Raw genomic sequence first — 22455 nt, forward strand, 5'->3', positions numbered from 1 at the left:
GACAGCAGGGTTAGCATTAGGATCACCTGGCATCCACACTGGGGGAACTTCCCGCATAGGATATTGACCAGGTTGTGCCATCCATTCTGCAGTCTCTTCCTTAAACAACGCACGAGGTTGCACTGTACATCGAAAAGATAACAAGCGTTCTAGAGCTTCTCGAACTTTGTCACCTACAATTACACCCGTGGCGAACCGATGCTGGAGCTCAGAAACCTCAGACGGTACATTATCAGCCACATCATCATCCCACTCCTCCTTCAACGATTTACACAATTCCTCAAACACGAATCGTTGCGTAGGCACATTAAACTGAGAAAACGTTTCAAACACCATACGTGAGGTGTACTTAACAGGATTACGAACCCATTTACGTGCCATTTTCACCAACGATTCACGTTCCCTACCATCAGGAAGCTGGCTGCGCCTTTGAGCAACATCTGAAAGAGTCGAGCCGAGTATTGGCCCAAAAAGTGGAGAATAAAGAGTCGCAACAGCAGTCAGGAGACGACTACGAACAGAAGGGGAAGAGGAAGAAGATGCAGGCGCAGCAACAGTAGGGGTGGAAACAGTAGTAGTAGACGCGGCAGCAGGAGTAGCGGGAACAACAAGCTGAGGAAGGACTTGGAAAGGCGCAGTAGGGAGAGGAACCGGGACAAGAGGATGTACGATCTGTGGCACAAGGGGATTTGGGAGAGCGGGAGGAACGGCGGGCTGCCCAGCAGCCGCCAAAACAGCAGGTGGAGGAAGGGGTGGATGCACGGGACCCATAACATCGGGAGCATAGGGAGGTGGTGATTTCAACAGATAAGACAAGAGCGAATCCTCCATCGCTTCTTCTCCCGTCTTATCGATATCAGAAGGTAGCACCGGATAACATTTATCCACCGCCATATGACGAAGCCGAGTACTAACTTCCTGCTCCTTCTCATCTTTGTCTAACTGATACTGTTCTGCATTTCGCATCACCGTAATAACACCTTCTCTTTTATTTTTCTTACTCTGTTTGATTTCTTTCTGCTTGGCCTCTTTCCGCCATAACCGGAAGGAATCAAACATGGCCGGCCTAGCTTTCCTTTTAAACAATTTAGCTTCCAAATTATCTAAAACGGCGGTTTCAAAACTACCATGAGATGGCCAACTAAGGGCGCCATCATTTTTAGTGTAGCGGACCCAATATTCATTATATACGATAGGACCCACGCCATGGCGACTATAGAGCTCGTAAATTGGAGTTCCAACCGGAGGTATCGGACATGGATCCTCCAGCCGGGAATCCATGCTGCAACATTTGAAAAACCCAAACAAAGTACTACGGCCAGGCATCGTGCACACTAGCCGAGTATACAAACTTCAAGGGCTATCGGATTACGATGTCCTCGCAAAAATGCAAGACCCTCGGTTTTTGGCAATTGCAATCGTCAAATAAAACCCAACAACTAAGAACCACGAATGCTATGGAACCATGCAAACAACAAAGCAATACTGGGTGCGACCCACAAATACTTAACTGAGAGAACAATGGCGTCACCAGGAAGGCCCGTTGGTCGTCTCGCCGTACAAAGGACTACGCCAGGCGCCAAAACAGGTCGACAGTCAGGGCATCGGTCCGTCGCAGCCGTCAGGAGGCGGGGATCTTCGCGGGAAAAGACGTCGGGCCACTTATTTCGACAACTGGATCGATGAAGCGGGGTGCACCTTCCCTCGGAGATTTCACACGAAGCTCCTCACGATCGTCGGGCTTTGGACCGGTACCGTTGATGTCGCCCAACGTTGGGCGCCAACTGAAGGACTGGGTTATTCTTAAGACCCAGCGGTGCCAGGGAACAACACCTGAAACCTTCGTGGGTTACCTGTTCTGGCGTACTAAACACAGAGACACGGGACACTTCCAGCGACGTCAGAGATCAGCGTTTATTTACCGCAGGGATACAGAAGTCACAAGAAGTACACAACGTGTAGGTTCTCGGAGACTGCTTCAAATTTGTAGAAGTGGATCGGTCCTTTTGTACAAGTTTTTGCCATAGCACAGTATGGTGAACAAAGGTTACAACTCAGTTCCCACAATAAACTTCAAAAGGGTCGCGTTCATGTTTCAGGAGGCTGGAACACAATTACAACAGTCTTGCCGGTTCCCAACTGTAAAAACATATCTCCTCTGCAATAAACACATTTTCATCCTAACCGTAAACACATTAAAAGGAAGGACGAAAAACAGATGCAAGGAAAGAACAAGGACGCACAACAGGTTTGAAAAGAGTGTTAGGAGCAATAAAGGAAACTTGATAGAGGGGTCAAAGACCTCGTGTCTAATGTATGCATGGCTGAAACAATAGACCGGCGCTGCAAGATGAGCCTCGAGCGGGGCCATCTGCCTTAGTCGTGTCATTTCCCTCATCGTAAAAGTCACCTCAAAGGAACACGTGTCCCTCGTGTAAGCTTGGGAGTCCCTGGGTCATGAGGCGGACAAAGTCCGTTTGCTGGCTACCTGAGGGCAAGAAACAAAATGGATGCTGTATCTAAAATGGAACCCGAGGGTTCGGATGAACAAACCCAAAAATAAGACGAACCATACGTGGTTGCATAGCGAAACTGCATACACCCACTATACTCGTCATTTGCGGTTCGTAGATACCAAACTCATCCATATTCGTCACCACTCGAAAGTGCCGTCCCGTCTCACACTGAACCTCAACACACTGTTAGTGAGAGTGATTACTTTAATAAATGCTAATGGTAGCTTTTTTCTTTTCTCCATTCTCTCTGACCAGCTTCCAATGACAATGACGCCCTCAAAATGAGTAGCTGCAGTTACAGTGTCCACTGCAGTGAGCTGTCTTCCAAGCAAATCCAAGGTGTAGAGGGAGCCTACCTCGAAGGATGTAACTGTAACGTAAGTGTGCCCTGGGTCACGGGTCCTCTCAAGGCCACCAAATAAGTAGCATAAAACAATGGAGTCTTATCAGAGAAGGGACAAAAAAGGAGTAGCAAAAGGATTATGAAGGGAAACAGAATGCGTGGATTAACAGAGAATCAGGGAAAGAGAATGGACAAAGAGGACAAGACATAGGACACTCAAGAGAATATTCTGAATACAATGCAAATCTATTTACCTCAATTATACGAATATCAACAATGTTGTTCTCTGCACTTGACCAGAACAATTTCCAATAGGATCTTTTAAAATTCGAATCATTGCTAGAATCTGTATCTGGATCAATTCTATAGTGAGGTGAATTTGTCTACGCTTTAGAAACAGGAGTCACCTAGAAACCCAAAAGGGCCTCCAGGCAAAAATTCTCAACGCGTGCGGTCAGGTTTCTCATCCCGAAGAAACCTTCTGCTCACGTTGAGAAAGCTGCCACTCGAGTAGAAAATCTACTCGAGTGGCAGCAAAAAAGCAGCGCCATCTTGCACTGTGCATGCTGCTATTTACACTTATTTTACAGCGTGGGACAAATACCTGGCACTAAGAATCAATGCAAAGAGCATGACCAAATGCACTCCGCCGCTTGCAGAATCCCACTTAGCGTGGCAGAGTTTTGGGGTCCCTCTGCATAGGCCTAGTCATTAGAAGAAAACAGCTTAGTCATTCTGACAATTCTTCAGGCAAAGGTACTGCATAAATAAATAAACTACAAAAGGATATGGGTAGAAAAAATCCAAAAACATTAATATACATTTTAATCTTATATTCAATCAATATCAGCATCAAATATTTGGTAAAGGAAAAGTGCTTGATGTGTAAAGTGAACACACAGCGCTCTTAAAACTCATGTGGGTGGCCCAAGGTGATAGAAATAAAATAAAGTAACAACAAAAAGAAATATTGATCCAGAACTGTGCATAAATGAAATTAATCCATGGACAATAAGCAATGATTATTGGCTTCAAAACTGGGGAGGGCCATATCTCTAGTATCTGGAGGATACTGTAATACTTGGACAATCTCACAGTAATACCTCATGCAGCTTTAGTGGAGTAAAGCAAAGCTTAGATGTCGGTATGAATAATTTTCCTGTAATATCTTAATCCCCAAAGAAAGTTCAGGACTCATCACTTCATATGGCCCTCTGCGCCATAATCACAACAGAGTGACTCTTTGTCCAATATGTACACTTGGGAGTAAATTACGGCTGCAAAAATCTCCATGGTGGAAATAATACTTGTGATGGGATGCACCTGCTATTTGCAGCACATTTACATCTGGGAGTAAAAAATGAAGATTCCTATGCGCACACGACTTCTGCATCCACTGAATATATAAACACTACTAAACTGTTTTTTCCACCAGCAGTAACCACAATAAAAATCTAGTGTGTGACTGCCCAGGCAGACACAAAAGAGAATGGAATTTATGCTCATCTCCAAATGGGTTACAACAAACAAATGATGGACGGAATGCTGACAATGCAGACATTCTCCCCCAGTCAAGAGATCTGGGTTAAATCCATCGTTCTTTTGCCCACTACACCACCCCAGTTTAGACATGGCCATATGCAAATCAGTCTTGACCCTGTGCCTCATGGGAACAGTCCAGCCCGAACTGCCAAGCCATGTCTTCCCTGGACCGGAATCAAGCATCCTAGGACCGGTTTCTGGCTATCAGCCGTCACCAGCCAGGACAGCCCGACTCCAGTGGCGTAGTGAGCACGGGTCCCACGTCTGGGAATACCCATCCCACTTAGGGCGAAAAGCGTTACAACAAACAAATGATGGACGGAATGCTGACAATGCAGACATTCTCCCCCAGTCAAGAGATCTGGGTTAAATCCATCGTTCTTTTGCCCACTACACCACCCCAGTTTAGACATGGCCATATGCAAATCAGTCTTGACCCTGTGCCTCATGGGAACAGTCCAGCCCGAACTGCCAAGCCATGTCTTCCCTGGACCGGAATCAAGCATCCTAGGACCGGTTTCTGGCTATCAGCCGTCACCAGCCAGGACAGCCCGACTCCAGTGGCGTAGTGAGCACGGGTCCCACGTCTGGGAATACCCATCCCACTTAGGGCGAAAAGCGTTACAACAAACAAATGATGGACGGAATGCTGACAATGCATACATTCTCCCCCAGTCAAGAGATCTGGGTTAAATCCATCGTTCTTTTGCCCACTACACCACCCCAGTTTAGACATGGCCATATGCAAATCAGTCTTGACCCTGTGCCTCATGGGAACAGTCCAGCCCGAACTGCCAAGCCATGTCTTCCCTGGACCGGAATCAAGCATCCTCAGGCCAGTTTCTGGCTATCAGCCGTCACCAGCCAGGACAGCCCGACTCCAGTGGCGTAGTGAGCACGGGTCCCACGTCTGGGAATACCCATCCCACTTAGGGCGAAAAGCGTTACAACAAACAAATGATGGACGGAATGCTGACAATGCATACATTCTCCCCCAGTCAAGAGATCTGGGTTAAATCCATCGTTCTTTTGCCCACTACACCACCCCAGTTTAGACATGGCCATATGCAAATCAGTCTTGACCCTGTGCCTCATGGGAACAGTCCAGCCCGAACTGCCAAGCCATGTCTTCCCTGGACCGGAATCAAGCATCCTAGGACTGGTTTCTGGCTACAGGGTCAAGACTGATTTGCATATGGCTGGGTTCAAACTGGAATGGCATGGTGAGCAAAAAAACGATGGATTTAGGCCCAGATCTCTGTACTGGGGTGAATGTATGACATTGTTCTGCATTCTGTCCATCAATTGTTGTTTTTGCATTTGTCACCCCAAGTGGGAAGGGTATGCTCAGACGTGAGTCCCTTGCTCTCCATGCCACTGGAATCAAGCTATCATGGCTGATGAGGGCTGAAAGCCCGAAACCGGTCCTAGGATGCTTGTTTCCAGTCCAGGGAGAACCTGGCTTGGCAGTTCGGGCTGGACTGTTCCCATGGGGCACAGGGTCAAGACTGATTTGCATATGGCTGGGTTCAAACTGGAATGGCATGGTGAGCAAAAAAACGATGGATTTAGGCCCAGATCTCTGTACTGGGGTGAATGTATGACATTGTTCTGCATTCTGTCCATCAATTGTTGTTTTTGCATTTGTCACCCCGAGTGGGAAGGGTATGCTCAGACGTGAGTCCCTTGCTCTCCATGCCACTGGAATCAAGCTATCCTGGCTGATGAGGGCTGAAAGCCCGAAACCGGTCCTAGGATGCTTGTTTCCAGTCCAGGGAGGACCTGGCTTGGCAGTTCGGGCTGGAATGTTCCCATGGGGCACAGGGTCAAGACTGATTTGCATATGGCTGGGTTCAAACTGGAATGGCATGGTGAGCAAAAAAACGATGGATTTAGGCCCAGATCTCTGTACTGGGGTGAATGTATGACATTGCTCTGCATTCTGTCCATCAATTGTTGTTTTTGCATTTGTGACCCAGAGTGGGAAGGGTATGCTCAGACGTGAGTCCCTTGCTCTCCATGCCACTGGAATCAAGCTATCCTGGCTGATGAGGCTGAAAGCCCGAAACCGGTCCTAGGATGCTTGTTTCCAGTCCAGGGAGGACCTGGCTTGGCAGTTCGGGCTGAACTGTTCCCATGGGGCACAGGGTCAAGACTGATTTGCATATGGCTGGGTTCAAACTGGAATGGCATGGTGAGCAAAAAAACGATGGATTTAGGCCCAGATCTCTGTACTGGGGTGAATGTATGACATTGTTCTGCATTCTGTCCATCAATTGTTGTTTTTGCATTTGTCACCCCGAGTGGGAAGGGTATGCTCAGACGTAAGTCCCTTGCTCTCCATGCCACTGGAATCAAGCTATCCTGGCTGATGAGTGCTGAAAGCCCGAAACCGGTCCTAGGATGCTTGTTTCCAGTCCAGGGAGGACCTGGCTTGGCAGTTCGGGCTGGACTGTTCCCATGGGGCACAGGGTCAAGACTGATTTGCATATGGCTGGGTTCAAACTGGAATGGCATGGTGAGCAAAAAAACGATGGATTTAGGCCCAGATCTCTGTATTGGGGTGAATGTATGACATTGTTCTGCATTCTGTCCATCAATTGTTGTTTTTGCATTTGTCACCCCGAGTGGGAAGGGTATGCTCAGACGTGAGTCCCTTGCTCTCCATGCCACTGGAATCAAGCTATCTTGGCTGATGAGGGCTGAAAGCCCGAAACCGGTCCTAGGATGCTTGTTTCCAGTCCACGGAGGACCTGGCTTGGCAGTTCGGGCTGGACTGTTCCCATGGGGCACAGGGTCAAGACTGATTTGCATATGGCTGGGTTCAAACTGGAATGGCTTGGTGAGCAAAAAATCGATGGATTTAGGCCCAGATCTCTGTACTGGGGTGAATGTATGACATTGTTCTGCATTCTGTCCATCAATTGTTGTTTTTGCATCTCCAAATGGGAACACATGAAAAAATGGGCATAAAGGGGCTTACCACTTTTTCACAGGTCTAAATGATCTCCTAACACTTTGAAAATGAATCACATGATTTCAGAGCCAGAACTCCATTGCACATGTCTTAGCTATTGAACTTAATTAGCTCTTTTTTCGGGTGGATCTTTAGGTAAATGATCTCAGAAGTCATGTCTTGATTCCATGGTTTGTGGGCACTTGGACCAGCTCCAGCTCTTTTTATCACCTCATTTTGTTGAGTAAGGGCACATTTGTTACACATCCTAACGAGAAAAAAACGTTTTTTAATAATCTAATTAAAGCCAACTTTGCTTGACGTTTCCTCATCAATTTTGCTATGAAGTACATTATAAAACATGATCACTGCTGGTGGCTACTTTTGTGCTTGTTGGGTGACCTGTCTTCAACAGGTCGTGACATGCTTTTCTCAACCTTGTTCATCGGGGCAAAATACATGCATACTTGGGCAGCATGAAGGCGATGATGCTGAGAACCAGACAAAGAACCAGGTCTGCGTCCCTAAGACCAGCACCGATTGCGTTTGGAAGACTCTTGAGTAGGACGAGCTGACCAGAGAAGTCATCTTGATGTTTAACAACCCACCGATGGTTGAATCCCTTCTACACCATCCCTCTTCTAAATGACTAATAGTAAGGAAACAAAGTGCATCTCTTACATCTGAGTAAAGTAGTCAATAGAAAGTAGGTGAACTACTGTTCTGGAAGCCCTCTGTGATATACCTTTGTACTTTGCAGATTGTTTGCTACATTTCTGATCCTTTCATTACTTGTACACAGGTTCTGTCCACAGTTCACATTGCAAAGTTACCTGCATGTCTCTGTAGTCCAGCTTTCCAGCTATGGATCTTGTTTCAAAAAGCACTTCAATGCCTGGTCAAAACTTTATAAATCTTCCAGTAAAATAAAATAATAAAATAATTCTTTTGGAACCAACACAAGAGTCACTTATTATAATTAATCAAGTAATTATGAGTCTCATTGGGAGTTTGGCAAACAGGATAGACCGACACAAAAGTAGTGGACCACCCTGTCTGCCAAACTGATGGTCCGCCCACTCTACATAGACTCTGGTGGACTGTCATGTTTCCATCAGTGCATCTCTCGTTGGGTCCGTTAGCGAAAACCTTACACCAATGCCCATATGAACATGCTGCCTATTTTGAACAGGCGTTTTGAGGTATTTTTATTCTGTTCAGGACTGTCAAAAAAACATAGTGGTCCCAACAAGAAAAAAGAAAAATTGTCTTTACATCCTGGGAGAAAACATTCATGGTATCAGGGTATCAGGGTCATTACAGCTTTATTTATGTATTTATATATTTTTATTTTACTAAACGGCTGCATGAAACTTGATGGCTATTCGCTGAATCTTTCAGGGTGGCAGAGGTTATAACCTTTGCCCCCCTGCCAGATCAAAAGCAGCCTGCCATATCTCTATAAAGTCTTTCACATAGTACATTGTATTGGTACATTTTTGACAAACTGAATTGTCCTTTTACAATGTGTTCATCTGTGATAATATAACAGCTCTACAACAACTGAAAGACAAGAAATATGAAGGTGCACTGTTTTCTCGTTCCCTGCTCAGCCTCAAGCACTCCACTGTAACAGCATATGCCAATATTTAGGCTTGTGCGGCCATACACAGAACCCCATTAAAAGAAATGAAGGTTCCATCATACCTAAATTCATTTAAAAGACAGTTCAGTTCAGTTCATTTTAAACCTGCGGCACGATACCCTCCGGACAACACCCTCAACAAATCTACTCAACAAAACATACCAATACAGTCATGTGAGAAATTGGGTTGGTGGTTAAATGAGGTGTGAACCCTGCTTAAGCAAGTCACAATTCCTGTCAATTTAAAAAAGAAAATGACAAAAATCGAATCAACGGAACCAGTAATATGAGTTTTTCAGGTTTAAGGTAAAAACTAGAACCTAAAAGATCAAAGCCCCAACTACAGACATCCTGTTGCATGAGAGTGGGTCAATATGAGCAACCACAATGCAGTGCCAGTTCGATATAAGAAGTGGTTTGGGCCAAATTGATGGTTACCTTTAGACTTAGAAGAAATTTGATAAAAAAAATTCTGAGACTGTAAAGTTCAGCTGGGCAAGGTGCAGGCACTGTCTGAGAAGGGAGCATCATCCTTGGGGTGTCGCTGAGCCATGTCACTGTGAAGAATTCTTCGTTTGGACTTAGTCACTTTTTTGGATGTCAAAATCTCCAGCGGGAACAGGTTGGAAGCTGTAGCTGGCAACAGTTCCATGAGGCCAGGACACCCTTTGGCGAAGTTCAGCTTAACAGGATTTGCTGCTAGGGAGGAGAATGTAGTGGAACTTGCTGCAAAGTCAGGTCGACTGGCGATGTGTCTTGGGCGGATAGATGAGCAGGCTGGTTCTGGTCTCCTCTCAATTCTCAAAGCAGTTTTTGGCCAAAACATTTTAAATTCCACATTTTTGGATTTTGGCTATCTGGCCAATGACTGGGTATGACTTGGAGGGGGAGGGTTAGAACTCACTCAGGCTGGGCTCGGTCCAGGTGCAGGCTGAGATGGTTAAAACCTTTTCTTTCCCTGAGGCTCTGATCAGGAGGCCAACCAACAAGCCCTTGGAATTCGCTCTGGTAGTCTTGGGTTCAAGTGGTGAAACAGGACTCAAACAGCAGGACAAATCACCTAGAGTTCAAGACAGGCTCCAGGCTGCACAACAGTCCTTCCAGGTGCAGCAACGCAGTCTACAGCAGGCCCCATCAGCAGGCAGGCAGTCCTCTGAGAGTCCTTCTACGTGTCCAGAAAGTGAACTGAAGAGTGGGTCTCAGCGCCCTATTTTTATATCTTGATCCTTCTTTGAAGTAAGAGAAATTGCAAGAGATGTCCCTTTGAAGTTCTAGTAGTTTCCTGCCTCCAAAGCTCTGGCTTTAAGCTAGCTGCACACACAATGCAGTGATAAAAAAAATCATTTGTGTGAAGGTAGAGCACACCCTATTCAGTTGCAAGTGAGGCTGTGCCCAGTTCCGCAGTCTCATATTTACAATTGATGGCCCCTCCAGGCAAAGATAATCCCTCTACTGGGCAGCTGTCTGGGAGGAGTAAACAAAGTCAAACTGCCAACTGCCCCTGGTCATGTGATCTAGTAAGTGGCACCAAATAGTAAGGGTATGGAATGGCAACTTTCTAAAATTGGCATTTTCAAAATGATAATTTATTGTCCAACTTTACCATTAAAGAAGATTTTTAATTATAATTTCTCAGACACCAAACATGGAATGTTTAGTTGTTCCCAATCAAAAGTTATCACTAATTAAATGTAATAATGCAACCAACTGTTATTTTATGGGGCAGGTAGGCCTCAAAGTGCTGAAAAACAATAGGAGTTTTCCGGATCAGGACAAGATAATTCTTAAAAGTACATGTAAAACCTTTCAATTACTTTGCACCCTGCACTAAGCGTTATCCAGGGTCTACTGTAGGGGTGAAGTATATGTGATAAATTGGGCGTTTAAGGCTTGGCAAGGGGGTTATAATGCCAAGTCGAACTGTCAGTTGAAAACTTCATTAAGACTGCAAAAGCAAACCAGGGAAATGTGTTAAGGAGCTACTTAACTGGGTGGCACAATGAATGCTGCAGGTCCACTGGTGGCATTTATTTGAAAGGAACTGGGTATTTGGTATAGCACTCTACAAGGGAATTATAAGTACATTAAATATTCCAATCAGGTGTAAGTCAATTGTACTGTGTTTAAAGAAAAGAGCACAAGTACTGTAGCAGTTGTTAGCAGTGGTAAAGTCCTGGAGCTAATCAAGCAATCAATCAGGATTCTTATAATAGTGCAACTACTCACCTGTGAGGGTCTCAAGGTGCTGAGTGGGGCCAATGGGGGCAGTGGATCTGCTGTTCAGTTGAAGAGCAAGGTCTTGAGGGCCTTCCTGAATTGAGGCAGCGATGGTGATTGCCTGAATTGCAGAGGCAGAGAGTTCCAGGTCTTCGCAGCACGGTCGAAGAAGGATCTTCCTTCAACCACTGTGTTGCCAATCTGTGGGATGGTTGCCAGTTGGGTGCAGGGGAGATGTCTGGTGGGAGTGTAGAAGGAGAGGTGGTGGTTGAGGTATGGAGGTCCGGCATTGTGGAGGGCTTTGTAGGTGTACATGAGGAACTTGAAGGTAATTCTCTTGTTGATAGGTAGCCAGTGAAGGTCTCTCAGGTGGCGGTGATTTGGCTGCAGCATGGGATGCTCCGGATGAGTTTGGCAGAGGCGTTTCCACACGACATTGTAATGAGCCCCTAAATGTGACGGGTAGACTGCCAAGTCTGCGGGTTGGAAGGCATTGAAAAAGCGACAGAGGGACCTGATCCGCCAAGATCTAAATCATGTCCTAAGTGTTTTTGGACCCACCTTTTTTCTTGGCCCCACTAGATGGATCATCCACTCTTGTCACTGTTGGGGGAAACTGACCTTTGCTGTTTGGTCAAAAGTCCTACCACTCACCGCTGACTTTGCCCTCTGTTGCAGCTCCTTTTGCTGGTCTCCTCTCGCCGACGCTGCTCCACCAAAGCTCTCTGAATTTCAGAATATCAATAGGTTCATGCATAAAGCAAGAGGCTGAGTCTGTGGTATCAGGTTAAAAAAGGGCTTTATTCCAATAACTCGAGTCATAGGGATAATATTACCATCAGCACAAGGGATCAGGAAGGGTCTCAAAGTATTCTCAAAACATTATTCACAGAGTACAGTATATATACATCTCCATAATGTACGTAAGCAAGAAAGAGCAAAAGAGAATGAGATAAGAGCATGTGGGCGTGTAAGTAGGTTTGAAGGTGGGCGTCCGTGTGGGCGTCCACTTGATGATAAGGGGTAATTTGTCATAGGTGGGTGGATACCTGGAGGGGGTTGCGTGATCTGCTGGAATTGTACTGGAACTTTGCCTTACTTGTGTTCAACTCGAGCATGACATGTAACTGGCGCGGGGAAGGGTTGCTATGCAACCGGGAAGTCTGGAAGTGAGGCCTTCAGTGAGTGAGGCCTTCAGTGTCAGGACGACCAGCACATCTTGTTTTATCTGATATCTGATGTCTGGAGCAGGGACTGATTTGTGACATAGGTTGCCCATCACCAAGAGCCGATGTGGCATCTATTTCTTCATTTACTTCATTTACTGCAGAGGCCTTACATGGGGGCTATGGGCTTTTTACTGACGTGGGCTTTCCAATCTCACAAAGAGAGACAGTAAGGCTGGGCTCCCTCCTGGCAGATGGGTCACGTTCATTCCTCCTTCACCAGGCAGGAATGCGGCTCGGTAGGAGTAAGCAGATAACCGTGCTCAATACTGTCTCGGACAGGGCCCCTTTGGCTGTGGCCCAAGTGTGCAAGGCCAAGGATACGCAGCTGCAGATTTCTGAGTTTCTGAGGCCTGAAACCTCTGTTCGGGTCTGGCTGAGCCACAAACACGGGCTTTTATGTGGTGCAGGAAAACATGAGAAAAAAAACGTGTAGGCCTCAATACAGATTTGTCGTTTCTCTCATGGGAGACTGAATGATGGCAGGCCACGTTATAGTATAAGCATCATGATAGACAGGCCATGGAGAGGAAATGCATAGGTTACATGCATGTGCACATAAGCGTTGGGGGGGGCACATGGGGACACATAGGCCTCATAATTTTTATTTTCCTCACAAGAGGGGCGGACCACAGGTCCCAGGAGTCTCTGCGGCGCAAAGCCGACATCGGGATTTACGCGCCATGCGGCGCTTGAAATAGAGGAGAGCCCCGGCAGAGCGGGTGCTCTTGTCACTGTTGGGGGAAACTGACCTTTGCTGTTTGGCCAAAAGTCCTGCCACACACCGCTCACTTTGTCCTCTGTTGCAGCTCCTTTTGCTGGTCTCCCCTCGCCGCCGCTGCTCCACCAACGCGGCTGACGAGAGGGGCGGACCACAGGTCCCAGGAGTCTCTGCGGCGCAAAGCCGACATCGGGACTTTCGCGCCAGGCGGCGCTTGAAATAGAGGAGAGCCCCGGCAGAGCGGGTGCTCTTGTCACTGTTGGGGGAAGCTGACCTTTGCTGTTTGGCCAAAAGTCCTGCCACTCACTGCTGACTTTGTCCTCTGTTGCAGCTCCTTTTGCTGGTCTCCCCTCGCCGCCACTGCTCCACCAACGCGGCTGACGAGAGGGGCGGACCACAGGTCCCAGGAGTCTCTGGGGCGCAAAGCCGACATCGGGATTTTCGCGCCAGGCGGCGCTTGAAATAGAGGAGAGCCCCGGCAGAGCGGGTGCTCTTGTCACTGTTGGGGGAAACTGACCTTTGCTGTTTGGCCAAAAGTCCTGCCACTCACCGCTGACTTTGTCCTCTGTTGCAGCTCCTTTTGCTGGTCTCCCCTCGCCGCCGCTGCTCCACTAACGCGGCTGACAAGAGGGGCGGACCATAGGTCCCAGGAGTCTCTGCAGTGCAAAGCCGACATCGGGATTTTCGCGCCAGGCGGCGCTTGAAATTGAGGAGAGCCCCTGTGTCGCGGGCACACGTGCGGGCACCGCCGGGCTAAGCCCGGGCAAAGGGCGGGCCGTCTGTGGCTGTCCGGGGCAGGCTGAGGCAGGGCGGGGCCACTTCCCTTTACGCCCCAAGGAAGCCCCTGAGACTTGGAGCTTCGACGGTTGATCGCTCAGTGAGGACTGCATCCCTCTGGAGCCCTTGAGGCTGGACGTTGTTTCAAAGTTCATTCAGGATCCATTATAAGCGGAGGTGCGTTTGTATCGTTGTAGGCTTCTGTCTTCTATTGAGTCCTGACCATTGCTCCTGCCTATTATATGTCATGGCTAAAAGTAATAGGAAATACTCTGTAATGGGGGGTACGGGGACACTAGATGCTTTCCTAAAAAAAGCTGAATCTGTCGTTTCGAGGGAAATAGAAATGGTGGAAAGAAGGTTATCTTTGGAGCCACTAACCCAGATTAACACTGTGATACAACCTGGTGACACTACTTTAGGTCTAGGTGCCTTACAGGCTGTATGTCATTTCCCCATTGTGTCTGTGGGGGAGTCCAGCCCTGCCATTTCCCCCGCCTCTATGAATATTCCTAGTCCCCCTCTTTCATCCCCAGTTACACGTACCAGGCTGCTAAAGGTTCCCCCTGTTGCCATTACTAATATAGTGAAGGGGAAAAGAAAAGCTAACAACGCCCCCAAAGGAAGTCGGCAACAAGCTAAACAACCCAGGAACAAAGACTCTGTACATGGGTTGAACAGACAGGAAAGCACCGTGGACGCACAGGCCACGGTTGACAAGTGTCACAGGCGTAATGAGTGTTCTGACCAGGGGGAAAAAGGGTTCACGGGGTTAACACGGCCGAATTGTTACAGCTTATGGATGAGCGATTGAGAGCAATCATATTGCCAGTCATGGATAGACTCAATAAGATTGATGACAGACTTGTCCTCATTGAACGGCATATAGCGGGCCAGACTGCTTCGATATTAAGGCAAAACCCACCTGAGATACACCCTCTAAGCGTAGTAGCATCCAGAATCTCTGAGTTGGTTGAGTCTTTGACGACCCCTGCTGAAGGTCCTATAAATCTTCCTCCATCTGCTTTAGGACCTAATGGTGGTGAGAGATCGGGGCCTAGGGGCCCGATAGGGAGACGAAGTCCTCTTGTTGAGTATCCACCAAGGGAGCGTCCTTTGCATCTGCCGCCGGAGGCCTGTCCTTATACTGTAATTTTGGCGAATGTTCCGAAAATTTGTGATGGTAAGGAAGAGCATTTGTCTTTGTTAAAAAATAAAGCCCTCCACTATTTGGCTGGTAAGACAGTATTAGGGAGACACCTTTTTGAAAGTTTTAAAATGGTTAGAAGGGTCCCATGGGTGGGGAAGAGTAATAAGTCACTGAATGGCAATTGCGTTGTAGTGAGTTTTAGCTCTCCCGATATAGTAGATCACATCCTAAGGCAGGCAGGGTCGATTAGAATACATCAGGATTATGTAAATGTTCTCCCGTTGTTTTTTTTTTACCCACCTCATAATTCGGGGTTCACTGGAAATAGAGGGTACATTTCTCAGTTTGTCCCTGCAAGTAGTACATTGGTGCTAAGTAATAGATATGAGGCCCTTAGTACTTTAGACGCCAATGATTGACTTAAGATTGACAGAGTTCATACCCATAATAATGATTTTAGTGTACTTTCTTCTAATGATTCTGGGCTTGTATTTTCCATGGGGTTGGCTGTGAACGACAGTATCAACCTTAATGGTTTTGGAGATAAAACCTTACCCCTAAAGATACCTTATGGTAAAGGAACTACCGAGATAACCATTGAGGAGGTGCAAGTGGCCGGGAGAGAAATAGTTCCTCCTATTGTTCCTGATAATTTGTTTGTTACGGTTCCTGCAATTGGAGTGGAGGTTGATTGTCAACTCCTTTCACCTAACTTGGAGAATACCGTAACACAAGAGATGGGGTCTGGGGGGGAAACCCCAATAACGAACAATATTATGACTCTATCATGGAATATTGCTGGTTTGCGATCTAAAAGAGGCGATATAAATTGGAAGGCTTTTCTCTCCACCCACCATATAATTGCCCTTCAAGAAACGTGGGAGGCCAAAGACTCCTATCATTTGGATGGGTACCAGTCTTTTAATAAAAATGCGGTGCCTTCCTCCATGGGGAGATCACGGGGGGGGGGCTTTTGTTATTATTTAGTCTTAAGTTACTATATAGCACGGAGCTGTTAGTGACTAATTTTCCATATATTTTGGCGGTTAAACTTGAAGGTGCTAATCTGCCGTCATTATTAGTGGTGAATTTTTATAACTCATTTACTAGGTCTGACGAACTGGAGCACCTAAAAGCACTATTTACATTCTTGGACGAGTATGATGCAAACAATGTTACACCTTATTCTCTTTTACTCTTTGGCGATTTTAATATTCATGTATGTCATCTTAATTGTTTTGGAAATATTAACTATGATCTTTGCCCACAAGAGGTTACCCATTTTGAACACTGTACCTAGAGAGTATGGTATCTGCCCTCCACTTATTTACCCCTGTACAAGATTCTTTATTTCCTGTCCATACGTTCACTGGACAAGGCCATTGTAGTACGATTGATTATATCTTGTCTTTTTAAGGATTTAATAGGTGCTTTTGTTGTTACTCAAAATGCCTTAAGTGATCACAACCCTCTCACTATGGAAATTAAAGTTAAGGCTTTGAGGAGGGATAACTCATTGCCTATGATTTCTAATTTAAACTTAGTTTCTAAAAACCAGGGAAGACGTTTGAGATGAGACGTTATCACCCCGGCTGATTTCCTTGAGAATTTGTATGACAGTAATAATGAGGACTTAAGTCTATGCTTGTCGATAGAGTCGCAACCAGTGGAAATCCTTGGTGCTTTCGAGAGGATAACAAAACAGGTAGTGGGAAACCTAATCTGCCACGGGACACCAAGGCCTAAGAAACTAAAAAATTGGTTTGATCACGCTTGTTCTACTGCTCATTCTGCACTCTTGTCGGCTCTGAAAGAAAGAGGAAAAGACTTAAGTAAGATTGTAGAGGCAAGAAGGTCCTATAAAAAAGCAATAAAGGAAAGGAAAACCCAGTTAAGAAATATGGCATGGGATAAATTGTCAGAGGCTAGTGTGTTGAAAAATAGCACTCAGTTCTGGAAGGTGATTAATAGTCCACTTTTTGATGAGTTGGAGAATACAAATAAAGACTGTCATATCCCGCCAGACAGATGGGTAGACCACTTCGGTGGTCTTTACTCTGAGATTCAAGAACCTAATTCAGAAAACTATGAGGATATCAAACAGGCCTCAAAAATTCATTTTAAGGATGATGAAGTCCTCGTGGCCATTGTGTCAATGGCTAAAGGAAAAGCACCAGGCCCGGATGGAGTCCCCGCGGACTTGTATAGGGCAGATCCAAGGTACTGGGCAAAGATTTTAACCTCGGTTTTTAATGCAGCATCCAAGGTCGGTGTTCCCAAGTCATGGAGCAAAGCAGTTATAGTCCCATTATTTAAAAAAGGGTCAAGAGAAGATCCGGCATGTTACCGGACTATTTCTCTCTTGGATTCTGCCATGAAGATAATGGGTAAAGTAGTTCTCGCCCGATTAACAAATTGGATGGAAGAGAAATCTATAATTTCTGACCTACAGTACGGGTTTAGACAAGGAAAGGGCACAGTGGGTCAATGCCTCAATCTACATCTTATCATTGGGAAATACACGGTCGCTAAGCAGGGGGACCTACATCTAGCATTTATGGATTTGTCCACTGCTTTCGATCTTGTAAACCATCAAAAATTATTTGCCTCCTTAGTTGCCCTGGGGCTTGACCCCGTGCTGATATCCTTTCTGGCGGTTATTCACGAGGACACTACCGCAGTCGTCCGCTACAGTGAAGACGGGAGTCTGTCAGAATCATGGCAGGTAAAGCGAGGGGTTAGACAGGGGTGCATTCTTGCCCCCCTGCTCTTCTCGCTTTACATTAATAACCTGGGTGTGGCTCTAATATCGTCCAATAAGGATGTTCCCAGAGCCGGCTCAAAGTTGATTCCCGCACTACTATATGCCGACGACACGGTTCTGTTGGCAAGAACCGCGAGAGGCCTACAAGCCCTTTTAAATGGATTTAATGATTTTATGGTCTCTTTAGACCTATTAATACATTTAAAAAAATCACATTCTATGTCAATTGGTTGTGGGAGGGCGAAAAAGGCTAAATTCTACTGTAATGGGCAGGAGCTCACAAAAGTGCAGACCTTCCCATATTTGGGGATTTTCTTTGATGACAGGAGATCTAGGGTCATGCAACGCGCCCAGAAAAAGAACATTCTTGCAAGGGCAACAGGAGCGCTGTTGGGCTTCGCAAAACGTTTGGGGTGTAAACCCCTACCCGCTCTTATGAAGATTTATAGAGCCTAGTGTGTACCTATGGCCCTATATGGTAGCGAGGTATGGGGCTATAAGGCCTCGACCGAAATTCAAACGGTAGAAAAGGCCTTCTTTCGGAAAATGCTGTCACTCCCCCCATCTGCTCCTATTTTTAATATACACGAAGATTTGGGGGCGGGATATCTTATTGATCAAATTTCTGTGGCTCCATTATTAGGTTGGTTGAGAGTTTGGGCACAGCAATCTCCGAACCTAAATCAAATTATTATTCAAGACTGTTTGTCCCTTGACAAAGCTATGTCTATCCCATGGTTTCGATATATTAAAACTAATCTGGAGTCAATTGGCTGCCTTGAATTGTTTGATAAACCGTGTGCGTTGAGTAAAGTGAAAATAAAGGCCTTCAAGACTCAGTTTATGAGTAGAGCGATGTTACTGAGGGAAGGAGGTGAACTGGGAAAGCCGACAGTCAGGAGATTTGTCACGCTATGTATTGGTAGAGAGATCCAGCCATACCTGACCTACATTAACAAACCATTCCATCTGTTTTTGTTAATAAGGTTTAAGCATGGCATGCTTCCCTGGCTATTGGCTTACCCCAAGTTTTTTTTTTAAAGAGGGTACCCTGGGGCCTTGTCCTTGTGATAATACCTCGGAACAAAATACGTTGCATTTGGTATTTTTTTGTAAATTTTACTCCCTGCAGCGCAAGAATTTTATTTTGCCTATTTTCAAGAACTGTAACTTTGATCAAGTCAGGCCCGCACTGGTCTATCTGCAAATGCTTGGGTCTCCTTTGGTATGCTTTGGGGTAGCCAGTTACATTACTGGGGCCATTCGGTGTAGAAATAGGGCGCAATCTTCTCAGTAAGCCTCCCCATATTATATTAGTATTGTTTTTAATATTTGAATAATGTGAATTGATGACACAGTAACGGTTTTTATGGTTTCGTAAAATTGCAGAACTATTTGGATGACATACTTTTTATTGTGTATATGTGCCAATTGTATCGTACTATTTATAATTCATGAATTGTTGTAAATTGTGTTTTAATCTGTATTGTGTTAGTGGTCTTTTTTGATTTTTGTAAATGTAACTACTTGCATTATGAAATATTGTCCTGTGCTTTGATGGTCTTAAAATTTTTAACCGAATAAAGCAAATTTTGACTTTGACTTTGACTTTGACTTTGGATCATCCTAAAACTCTCCATGAAGTTGCTAAGTAGGATGAACTTTCTTTTTGAAAGTTTTGTATAGATTTGGCAAAAGTTATTAGCAAACCAAAAAGCGCTTTGTGAATGAAAAAGCAGAACTAACTAAAACTATCAAGTGGCAACTTCCACTCGATTAAATATATATATATATATATATATATATATATATATATATATATATGTATATATATACATACATACATATATATATATATATATATATATATATATATATATATATATATATATATATATCACCTCACAAGTTCGCCTGCAATGAGGGAGCCCACACAGGTGAGTGAATCTTGCCACCAATTTATTCGTGGAAAACAAAATTTGAACAGCTTGGTGCTTCGCCAAAGTAAACAGTCCTGCCCGACGTGGGATTATTTGAGCATCATTAAAGACCACACGGCGACTCACTGAAGGAAGACACGGCACTACATTTACCATCAGGCCACTCGGGTGGCCACGCCCACCTGGGCGGGAATCAACCGATTTAAATTGTGCTGCCAAGACCTGCCGTTTGATGGAACTGAGCTGAAGCCCTGAGCCCCTGAAGAAATGTCCCTGACATGAAACGCGTCGGGCAGGACTGTTTACTTTGGCGAAGCACCAAGCTGTTCAAATTTTGTTTTCCACGAATAAATTGGTGGGAAGATTCACTCACCTGTGTGGGCTCCCTCATTGCAGGCGAACTTGTGAGGTGATGTTTGCGGCTAAGCCTGAGCCGCGAGGTGAGCTCCGCTGCACCCTTGTGCAGTCCCGCTGTTGCGCAATCCGGCGTAGCAGCAAGAGGGACGAGGTGATGCCATTTGTGGAAGTAAGATAACGATTTGGGCAACAACAGTGTTTAGCAACCCACTTGGGATTATTTGAGCATCATTAAAGACCACACAGCGACTCACTGAAGGAAGACACGGCCCTACATTTACCATCAGGCCACTCGGGTGGCCACGCCCACCTGGGCGGGAATCAACCGATTTAAATTGTGCTGCCAAGACCTGCCGTTTGATGGAACTGAGCTGAAGCCCTGAGCCCCTGAAGAAATGTCCCTGACATGAAACGCGTCGGGCAGGACTGTTTACTTTGGCGAAGCACCAAGCTGTTCAAATTTTGTTTTCCACAAATAAATTGGTGGCAAGATTCACTCACCTGTATTGGCTCCCTCATTGCAGGCGAACTTGTGAGGTGATGTTTGCGGCTAAGCCTGAGCCGCGAGGTGAGCTCCGCGGCACCCTTGTGCAGTCCCGCTGTTGCGCAATCCGGCGTAGCGGCAAGAGGGACGAGGTGATGCCATTTGTGGAAGTAAGATAACGATTTGGGCAACAACAGTGTTTAGCAACCCACTTGGGAATATTTGAGCATCATTAAAGACCACACGGCGACTCACTGAAGGAAGACACGGCACTACATTTACCATCAGGCCACTCGGGTGGCCACGCCCACCTGGGCGGGAATCAACCGATTTAAATTGTGCTGCCAAGACCTGCCGTTTGATGGAACTGAGCTGAAGCCCTGAGCCCCTGAAGAAATGTCCCTGACATGAAACGCGTCGGGCAGGACTGTTTACTTTGGCGAAGCACCAAGCTGTTCAAATTTTGTTTTCCACGAATAAATTGGTGGCAAGATTCACTCACCTGTGTGGGCTCCCTCATTGCAGGCGAACTTGTGAGGTGATGTTTGCGGCTAAGCCTGAGCCGCAAGGTGAGCTCCGCTGCACCCTTGTGCAGTCCCGCTGTTGCGCAATCCGGCGTAGCGGCAAGAGGGACGAGGTGATGCCATTTGTGGAAGTAAGATAACGATTTGGGCAACAACAGTGTTTAGCAACCCACTTGGGATTATTTGAGCATCATTAAAGACCACACGGCGACTCACTGAAGGAAGACACGGCACTACATTTACCATCAGGCCACTCGGGTGGCCACGCCCACCTGGGCGGGAATCAACCGATTTAAATTGTGCTGCCAAGACCTGCCGTTTGATGGAACTGAGCTGAAGCCCTGAGCCCCTGAAGAAATGTCCCTGACATGAAACGCGTCGGGCAGGACTGTTTACTTTGGCGAAGCACCAAGCTGTTCAAATTTTGTTTTCCACGAATAAATTGGTGGCAAGATTCACTCACCTGTGTGGGCTCCCTCATTGCAGGCGAACTTGTGAGGTGATATATATATATATATATATTATCTGCTGGCGGTCGCCAGTGGATAGTTATAGTTAGGACCGAGTTTCCATAGGAAATCTCAAAATTCTATTTTGAATAACTTTGGCGCCGATTGACAAATCCTCGCGAAATTTTCAAAATAGGTGGGGCGGTCCCCTCCGCTCGTACCCTGAAAGTCTCGGTGTGATTCATCAAGTGGGGGCCGAGAAAAAGGGGGGTCCAAAAAAACACGTTTTCCCCATGCATTTTTCCATAGGATCTTTAGTCACAGCTACAGCCCGAACGGCTGAACAGAATTACATGAAATTTGGCAGAGAGATAGCCATAAGGTCAAGGAAGTGACTTTTGCAGGTCTGGTGTAAATCTGTTCAGTATTTTCTGAGAAAACAGCATTTAAAAGCATATTAATATCTATGCGCGCGCAGCGTGCGCGCACTGTGCCGTGCACAAGCGTAATTCTGATTGGTGGATAGATGTCGGTAAACATTCGAATCGGTCGAAATCAGGAAGTGTCGGCCGCCATTTTGTCTGTCACACTGAAAAGGAAAGGTGGAGAACGTGAATAGGGGGCAGAGTAGGGAGTTCTTCACCCCCTAGCCATTGTCAGGGGGTCACAGTAGGACCTCGAAGGGCCAAAAAAAAGATTTTTATTTATTTTTAAATATCGCGGGGTGCGCGCACTCTGCGCGCACCCGAACAAAAAACCTTAAAAAAAATAGAATAAAAAATCAAATTTAAGTGTTTAGATATTAGGTGGCTCTAAAAAGAGCCCTTGTGTTTATTGAGTGTTT

The 22455-nt window shown here is 45.9% G+C and overlaps 1 pseudogene; it reads left to right on the forward strand.

Moving 5' to 3' along the window:
• Positions 1 to 7922, forward strand: part of LOC146796830 (metalloproteinase inhibitor 1-like) — a 47780-nt pseudogene extending 39858 nt beyond the window's left edge.
• The last annotated feature ends 14533 nt before the right edge of the window (positions 7923 to 22455 follow it).

Source organism: Triturus cristatus, chromosome 10 (assembly GCF_964204655.1).
Source record: "Triturus cristatus chromosome 10, aTriCri1.1, whole genome shotgun sequence".
NCBI classification, from domain to species: domain Eukaryota; kingdom Metazoa; phylum Chordata; class Amphibia; order Caudata; family Salamandridae; genus Triturus; species Triturus cristatus.